This window comes from Leucopleurus acutus, assembly GCF_964270905.1.
Source record: "Leucopleurus acutus genome assembly, chromosome: X".
Lineage (NCBI taxonomy): Eukaryota > Metazoa > Chordata > Mammalia > Artiodactyla > Delphinidae > Leucopleurus > Leucopleurus acutus.
The window spans coordinates 107,781,833-107,791,698 of record NC_139148.1 but is presented as its reverse complement, the minus strand read 5'-3'; the positions used below and the strand labels follow the sequence as shown (position 1 = coordinate 107,791,698).

Here is a 9,866-nt window from a genome sequence, read left to right as displayed (position 1 = left end):
CAGGGGGAGATTGTCAGCGCTGACCCGACGCGCCGCCAGGAGGCTGCTGCATGTGGCCGGCCGGCCTTGGCGCGCTGGGGTCACACTGTCAGCGGGAGGCAGTCGGCGGTGCTCTCACACGCACGCACGCTAGAAAGCTTGCGGGTCTCTTACGCACCGCACTCACGGGCTTGGCTTTTCTGGAAGGCGGGGAAGAGGGGGAAAGGAGGAATCCAAACAATTTTCACTCTCTCTGTCTCTCTCTCGGTCTCTCGCTCGCTCGCTTTCTTTCTTTTCTTTTCTTTTTTTTTTTTTTGCCAAAGTTATACTGGCAAGAGACTTTGCATTCTTTCTAAGTCAGTCCTCAGGCTTTACACATCGCGGTAGCGTTCGCGCTCCTGTGTGTGTGTGTGTGTGTGTGTGTGTGCGTGTGTGTGTGTGTGCAACAGCGCGCGCGTTTGTGTATGTCATGACTATAAAACACTGTTCCAGGTTGCTTTGGGGATGACAAACACTCCTCCGAACCACCCCCACCCCACCTAACCCTCCGGAAAAAATAGAATCTGGTCATGAGAGTACCCTGGCCGGGAACTCATTGTGGTACGAAATCTAAATTTTGTTGATCCTTATTTCCTTCCTCTGCTCCCACCCCCAGCTTTCTCCTTCCCTCTCTCCACCCTCTAACACCCTGATCTTTCTCATCTCGATTTCCCTTCCTTTGCCCGCTACCTGGTCCCTAAGCCCTCCTCCTCCGGAGCTCCCCCCCCCCGCCCCCCCATCTCAGCTGCGGCTAAAACCTGGAGTCTTAGTGGAAAAGGAAAAAAAAAAAAAAAAAAACCTTGGCTGTGGAGCTGTCAAACCGGGCATGCTCAGTAGACAGGGCAGGTTTTTTGGTCTCGAGTAGAAGAGAAACATTTTTTGCACCACCGCGACCAGCCTTAGAGCGCGGCGGCGGCGGCCACAGCAACATCAGCACAGCCATCAGCCGTGCAGAGGGCCCGCACCCGGGAGCGCGGCGGGCTCCGGCTTAGCCCGGAGTTCACCTCCGAGTGCCCCGGGGGCTGGGCTCACCCCTTCTGCTCGCACACACACGCACACTCTCTCTTTCACGGACACAAACGCGTATACACACTCTCGCACCCACGTACGACCCCGGGCGCGAGCACCCTCCTGGCAGCGATCGTCCGCTGGCGCGGTAGTAGCCGGGTTCGGTCCCTGCCCCCGGCGGCTGCCGGCTGAGAGCACCGCCGCCGCAAACCGGAGGAGAGCGATGCGGGGGCCCGAGCGGCAGCTCGAACAGTAATGTGGATTTACAGTCGTTTCCCGCAGGAACCGGCTGAGACGCCTGAGGTCCCGGGCACGGGCAGCGCCCGGCGGGGCTGAGCACCTGGTGAGGGGGCGGGGGACCGCACCTGGGGACGCCATCGAAACTTACGCCTGGACTAGGTAGGTGCGTTGCTGCCGGCTCCCACCTCCTTCCCTCTGGCTCGCGACCCCCAACCCCCCACTTCCCACCCCAAGGACTCCCGGCGAACTTCGCCCCAAGGCTGCAGGCGGCGGATGGCGGTTCCCGGCCGTGAGTGGCGGGCAGCGTCCGCTCTGGGAGTCCTGCCTGAGGTGGCATAACCTCGGCTCCTTCTTTTGCTCTTCGCCCGGCCCGGGGCTCTGGACCACCCGGGGGAGATGGGAGGTCGGCCTTGTTCTCAGTTCAAGCTTTCAGCGGGCCCTGGGGGCGCTGCCCTTCGAGGGCTCATTAGCCTTCTCAGGCGACACTTTTGCCAACCAACTCCTCCAGTTCTGAAAGGGGGGCCCTCTCCTCAGCTCTCGCTCAGAGCCCTGGCGCTCTAACAAGTGGACCTGGACGCTGGGAAGTGGGGGGTGGGCTCGGTCCGAGAAGAGACAAGGGGGCGCCTCTTCTCCAGCATCCTTCCCACCAGGAGCGTCCGCCAGGGGCTCGGCCACTCGGGTCCCGCTCCTGCCGTCTCTCTGAGAGAAGATGCTCAGGGGCTAGGAGGCACTTTAGTACCAGTTTGCTTTTGAATTTCTCTTTGAACCTCACTCGGGGAGCCCATGTTCCGGGGGGAACTGCAGGACCTCCTTCTAACCTACGCCGTCTGGGGCCCTACCCAATGCGTCCTTTCTACACCCCAATCTCTGTCATAAGAGACAGTCATTACGCAGCAGTAGGTGCTCTGGGAGCCGTCGGTGTTGGCTTTAACCACGCGCTTAAGCTGTGCGGGTTTGTGTGTTTTCGCATTTCATCCTGAGACGTGGTACCGGCAATCTAGCAGCGGCCAGCACCTCTGCGGACTGCCAAGTACCCACTGGGCATGCCTGAGGAAATGTAACCTCACTTTCTTCCATTCCACAACGGGCGAATTGCCAGTTCAGTTTTAGGATGCTTTTCCTAGAGGTGGAGAAGGGGAGACTGTTAGCGCGACTTGGTGAGTGGATGTGTTTGCAGTCAGGAGTGTATTTAAAGATTTCAGCAAACCCAGTGCAGCCGGTTGTTTACAATTGCGGAGACAGACGATCTCACTCCACTAGTACAAGTCTTCTCGACATCAATTTCGCCACCGGGAGAGCGGGGGCGGGGGCTGGTTTGCAGCTCCTGCTTGCCGTCGGCAGCTTTGGGTTTAGCGGATCTGTATCACTGTTACGGGCGATATGATAATATGGGTAGGTCTTCAAAATGAAGCAATTGGTCAGGAGACGTCTTGAACTTTCCCGTTTTTGTTTTTTTTTTCCCTGGGTTGTTAATCCTGAGGAGTATTTGAGGTGGCCCGAAGAAATACAAAGAGAAGTTCCTAGTGCCATAGAAGGGAAATTAGTAGCCCCTCGGGTTTAGAAACCAAGAGGAAACGAAACACTCCAGTGGATCCTGTTAGGTACTGTTAGATTAGCACTTAATTGATCGCGTTCGTGGTGAGGGTCACAGACAGCTGCCTTGAATTTTAGATTGTTGTTCTATGATTATAATTAACAAACCAGGTACACTGTACTGTGAGAATCAATCGCTACTCTTAACCTGTTTGGGGAAAACATTGCAAATGTCTGCTCTATTATTATCTTTTGGCTGAAATATCCTTGTCCATCTTCTTAGTCCGAAGACTTCCGATTTGGAGCATAGGGTACTCCAGTGCTGCCAAGAAAGATGACAGTCTAAGAAGAAAGGGCTTATGATGATGATGATGATGATGAGATCCACAGCTTTACATTCTGCTCCATGGTTACCCAGCATTTGCTTGCTTGCTCACCGCCCCCTCACCCTTGCTCTTAATATTTTCAACGTGGGGAAAAATGAATTTTCATAAGGCATAGTATGACCCTTTAAGTAGTTAACTGGAAGAACAGAATCCTAGTTTTGCCATTTTTGTCCAAGTTCATAAGACTTTTTGTGTGTGTGATGCGTTAAATAATTTACCTTTGCAAAGTTTTTTTAAAAGGTAGTTAAAAGCTTGCAAGTATGCCAAAGTCATGTTGGAACCTTTTAATGATAATAAAAGAAAGTCACAAGATGCATTTTAAGGTGGTTTGGGTAATTTCTAAAATGAATCCATGCTCTAAATGTTATTTAAAAGTTTTCAGATTGTCCCCCAGAATGTTTTTGAAAAACAGGTGTTTCTGGGAAAACAACTCAACGAACAAATGTTAACATTTATATAATAAAACCAATAGAGTCTAGTCCCTAGAACCATGCCAGACACATAGTAGAAAACGAGTATTTTTTGAACACATGAATTAGTATTTACTATTAGTTCTAAGTCCCCATTGTGAATTAAGAACCATCATGTCATTTGACAAAATATACAATGGAGCTGAAGGAAAGAATGCTTTGTAGAATCATTGTGCTGTAAGATTAAGTGAGATTCCAAATATTCAAACAAATAGGTGTGTTAAAAAGTAAAATCAGATTGTATGTTAACTACCATCTCTTTCAAAGGCCTAATTAGAAATCTGAGTACTCTAAAGGTCTCGGTGTTTCATTTCAGCTATCATATGTGTAAATAATGCTGACATGATCATAGTTTCCCTTATAGTCATTGCACCTTTCTGATGCTTTTAATACAAAGATTCTTGCTGAAGCAGAACAGTCCAACATTCAAGTTTATTCTGTACAATATGACTTTAAATTGTCAGACTGCAAAATATTCTTTTGATATGTTGCCTCTGAAAACAGAAGGCTTAGTGGAAATTTATTTTCCATGACAGCCTTAAAAACTTCGAAATGGTAAGAAGGTTCAGTATTAACGAAGATTTTTTCCATTTTATGTTAGAGATAGCAATTAGAATCCATGTAAATTTTACTTGAAGCTTGCTTTTCTGGAAAGTCCATCAGTTTCAGTTTTCAGTATAGTTATCAAGTACTTGGTATAGATTATGGTTAATAAATTTCCTAAGGTTTCCCAAACAAGTGATTTATTTATCTATTTATTTACTTACATACTTACTGACCTGAGGTCAAAAGAAGACCAGTACTTTGAATACTTGACACAATGATTAATTATTTTAACGAAAACAGATTTTCTTATAATATTCACATATTTGTTCTAGCACTCTCACATACACACACACACGTTTAGAAGCAATCTCATGAGAATGCCATGCATCAGATATGAGACATGTATGATAATTTTATTAATATTACATATATTTAAGTTCCTGTCGATTTACCCTTAAAAGTAGTAATCCATGCATGCTTTTTTTTTTTTTTAAAGAAGCTTCCCATCCTTTACCAGAGTGGTTTGAATTGGATTACTAGCACAACTACAGGCAGATTAAATGATGAAGAATATTGTAAGGGATAGTATTTAGCAGTTATGATCAACAACATATATCAATAGCTAGAAATATAGCTGCTGATTATAAAAAATTAAAAGGAATCAGATTTCAGAACTGTTTCCATATACAAAAACTGCTTTAAATCTTCTGCAGATTCTGAGTATTAGATTAAATCATTATTTTGAATTGAAATTAGTCTGTTTCCTTCCCCTAAATGGTAAAACATTCTGAATCCTGGCTTAATGTATTATTTCTTTTCCTTTCTGTTTTCCATCGATTTTTTTTTTTTTAGAACTGAGGAAAGTAAATATCAAATAGAACCAGCTAGAATTGTGCTTAGTTTGAGCAGGTGAATGCTATAAAAGCTTTCACACAGCTTTTGATTATTCCTAACAACCTTGATGGTCCAACCATATGTGTCTCTTCCAAATGTGGTACCCAGTTATGACAATTTATATAATGTATAGAGATTTTGTAGTTTGCTAGTTGTACTATGGTACAATTTAGCAAGACCAATGAAATTGCTTACATTTGGAACCCATGAAAAATGGGGCTGAGGAAATTGGAATATAATGGCCTAAACTGAAAATTGTTTTATAACAATATTTGTAATAATTGTACTGCTAACATTTCTATATATAATCAAAGCAAACTAGTTTTAATTGGAGCTAGTAAATATTTTTACAATTGATGTTGGATTACTAATGTTTTAAAAATAATAATTTAGAGTCTGATAAATAAAGCCTGTTAAATTCTTATGTAACTTCAGGACACATTTCTAGACCTGGGAGTATAATCTTGGATAATTTACAACTTAAAAAAAATTCTGACTTTTACTTCCTGTCCAGGCCACCACTTTAGGTAAACAATAGCATATGGTGAAACATGCATATATGCCAACTAACCACTGTCTCTTGGATGATGTTTTCAATGTGATGTAATGATTCTGAAATATTGGGTTCTCCATTCCCACCTACTCTAAGTGGAGTGGAGAAGATAATTGGAAAGTGGACACAGGAAAATGTGTTAAATCATCTCTTTTTATATCAGTGAATTACGCCCTGTGAAGCTCTTACTCAGAGCCTTCATATCTGTGTTTATGGTAGGTATGTGCCAAGATTAATATTTTTTTCCTGGGTACTTATGACAGGTCTCTATGGCTGTATCTAGGTGACACCCAAATATGTGAGTGAAAAGTTCCGTCAACCATCCAGCTGTTTGAGGTGATGCAAACAAACATCTGGTTGGTTGAGAGAATTTTTTACTTAGTTTCTGGATGTTTTGGAGTCATTTAACAGGCTGATGAATCTTAATATCTGTGTCAGAAAAGAAAGAAAAACATAAAATGAAACGCTTTAAAATACATGTAGAGACCCTTAAACATTCTTGGGTTACTATAAAATACATAATGAGCCAAATGCCATCCTGAATCTACAGTCTTCTATGAAATGTGTAAGGAGCTGTTGCTTGCACCCCTCAGCAGTGACAAAAACAGAAACACACTGGCCTTTTCAAAAAGCCAGGAAATAAAACACTTTAACTTCAGTTCTACCTCCCCGCCGCCGCCCCCAGTACTGATTCATCAGCTTAAAGAAATCGACTTAAAGAGTTTGATATGTTGGCTTCTTACAGTTTCCTGCACCTCACTTTTCACCTATTCTTCTACTGCCATGGAAACTAGGTGGGACAGACAGCTGGGAGTCACTAATTCAGGATGGGAACCTGCTTGTTAATTTAATTTCATGCCAGCCTGTTGGTCCCTGAGAGTAACTGTAAAGGGCTGGGAGATTGAATTTGCGAGCAATAAATGATTAAGCAGAACAAAAATCAGTGCCATCTCTGTCATTTTCCTGAAGATTTTATGCAACCTGCCTTGTCCCTACTCAAGCAGTTCTTTAAAAATAATCACAGAAATAGAGCTTTGATTTGTGCATTCCTATTGGTATTTATGTGTATGCTACAGAGAGTTTTTTTGTTTTATGAGGACATTCACAGCTGTTAAATAGTTTCATAATAGCTATTACATTGAAAAAATATGTTCAGTCAAATTATGATTTTGTAGACTTTGAAGAAGCCTAGTTAGAGATCACAGTAAAGTAAATATAAATCATGCTTGAATTTTCTGGTAAGATTAGTTATTTTTCCTTTTCAAGTATAAAAACAATTTTATTGAAATATCTGTGCCCCACTTTTTTTTTATTACAGAGACCAAATGGATTTGAATACATTTATTTGAAATCTGTAAAACACTCATTTTACCCATCACCATAAAGCATACTGATTGTTTTAATTTTAATTGACTAAGTTGTCAGTTGATAAGTAGTCAACAATGAGGAAATTGCCTTTTAATGTTTCTCATATTCTGTTGTAACATTTTTGTGGCTGATTATGACTTGCAAAATTGAACTTTGGGATCACAAACTCTAATATGAGCTGAATTTCAATCCATGTTAAGCCTTTTGCAATATTATCAGCTATTGGTTCTGATAAACTAATTTTTTTTTGTCTGAATTTATAGCTGTAAACAAATTTCTGTATTATGGCTAAAAAGAGTGATTCCCAAAAAGGATTTTGGTAAGGAAAAAAAGAATGGAGATCTAAATCTATATCTATATTTATATGTCACCAGGTAATTTTCTGTTTTAAAGTGACTATAATTTCAAAATATAAATGTCCCAGACAGAATTATTAAAGATAGAATGAAGTAGGATTTAAAAGTTTAGGAAAAATTGGGAATTGCCTGGCAGTCCAGCGGTTAGGACTCTGTGCTTCCACTGCAGGGGGCCCAGGTTCAATCCATGGTCGGGGAATTGAGATCCCGCATGCCGTGCTGTGTGGCCAAAAAAAAAAGTTTAGGCAAAATAATATTTTCATTTTTACATGTTAGAGAATATTCTTGATATCAGTATCCAGTTGTTGGGTATTGAATTGCATATATTTTGTTAACTGGTTTATTTTTGTTACTTGAGCTATATCTGAGTAAAAATACCAAAATATCTGAGTAAAACATGAAAAATTCAGTCAATCATCATTATTGAACGTGTAGATTTCCTAGTATCTATCTATGTCATATCTTCTTTGTCATGTCGATTTCCTCTAACCTTTCAGCAGATGCTTGGCATTTGGATGTACAGTGAAAAAAAAAATTAGTCAATCATCTGAATAGTTCCAAAGATCTGATCAATGAATTTTAACTGTTCATCCAAATGATATTGTGAAGATACAGCCTCAGTTCCCTTTAGAAATGACTGTATATTTACTTTTAAATTGTTTTCCTATTTAGATGAAAGGTACTGTAGATATTCAGAATGTTGATTGCATATATATATGTGTGTGTGTGCATGTATATGTGTGTGACTTTAAGTAGAACCCCTATATGGTTTTATCAAAGGAAATCCAGTTTCATTTTAATGTTTGGAATCACTGCTTAGTGTTTTTAACTGTCTGTCTGAATGAGGGTTTTTAAAGCAACCAAAATAAAAAATACGTTGCTATCAGTTTGCATACGTCAGGGAAAATATGATCGCAGGCTAAGGTCAAGGAGAAAATTTCCCAGTTCCAAGGTTTTGTATAATTGGTGGATTCTAAGTGTTTATATTACTTCTAATGCCTCTATCTGGTTTAGACACCTGTCAAAGAGAAGGTGCCAGATTAGCTGGACAATTGGTTTATTAGATATTGCCTTCCCTGTGTCCCAGATGTATATAGACATCTTAAGAAAACTCTTCAGTTGTTCAGGGAAATTAGAAAAAGATACTGCAGATGGCCTATCTCAGTAATCCAGGTTTTTTCAGGTACATTTAAAATTAAATGTCCTGAGAGATGATTAATTCAGGAAAGTTATTGATAATGAACTCATACTACACATCCTTTGCACCTATGATGATGCCTTATTAAAGGTGTCTCAATCTTGCTAATTACCACCTGTGTTTAAATATAGAGGTGTATAAATACACTACAACCACACAGTGGCTGGAAGCTTTCTAAACCCAAAGTGTTCCTAGCTAACTCAATTGCTATCAACAAAATGTTTCTTATCAACATTTTGAATTTATATCTGTGCATTACCCCCCTTTAGCATTAATGATTTTCTTTTTTTAAAGCTGCTCTGCTTAATTGCAGGCATTTCAGTGATATTGATGTGTGATCTCCTGCTCCATTAACTAGCCCCCAAATATACTTGTATTTATGTGTGTGGGGATGGGATTTTTTGACTAAAGGAATATTTATTAAAAATTATGTGTACATTTTTGATGTGGATTTTGCAAGCATCGTTCACAAAAACATACATCACCTATTTGCTTACTGCGTGCTTGAAATGAATATATTTTTGTGATTGTGACTCATATCTTTAGAGCTTTAAGCGATGTAGGGAAGCATTGACAGAATTGCTGTGCAAGTCAAATAAGAAACTCCTTTTATAAATTTCACTAATGAGATCTAGTGACCTCTAAGGGAGAAGGCTGTGCAGTTGATTGGCCACTTGATACCTATTACTTCGACTTAAGAAGACTCTTGTACCTTGAAATACCAATAACATCACTCTCTTTTCTTCCTCCCTCCTTCCCTTCCTTCCTTTCTTTTTCTTTTTCTTTCTTTCATCTATTTCCAAGAGTTGAGGTAGTATATAGATTTATGAGAAAAGAAGCTCTGGGACATTCACTAAAGTTTTTGGAGTGATTAATCTTTTTATTCTTTTTCTAAATCTGACCAATTCCTTAGGTATATACTAGCGAATGTAAGTATAAAGTGAAATATTATTTTTATATTGTTTTTGGCTCATACATTCTTTCAATTATCTTGGGTAGGAGCTAAAATAACATACCGATTTTCTGGATTGGTACCCTTTATTACAGATTTACTCTGTGCATGTATCCATTCATTGTGAGTGCATTTGTGATTGATCTTTCATGTTTAGTCTAATAAAATGTCAACCCTTAGGTGTGACATCATTATTTTTGGTTTCAAATACATGAAGTGTTAACACAAGAGTGCTACATTTTCTTTTTTGTTTTGTTCTTTTCCCCTATTTGAGCCATTGCCTTGATGAAACATTGGACAACTTGTGAAAGTGAGGTAATTTTAATACAAACAATTAGAATTCA

The 9,866-nt window shown here is 40.6% G+C and overlaps 1 protein-coding gene across 1 annotated transcript in view; it reads left to right on the top strand.

Annotated features, from left to right (window-relative positions):
* Positions 1-1,380: 1,380 nt before the first annotated feature.
* TENM1 (teneurin transmembrane protein 1) overlaps positions 1,381-9,866 on the top strand; it is a gene marked incomplete at its 3' end in the record, with an annotated part of 801,014 nt that continues 792,528 nt past the window's right edge. Inside the window, exon 1 of the mRNA XM_082865351.1 lies at positions 1,381-1,425. The remainder of the gene's footprint in view (positions 1,426-9,866) is intronic.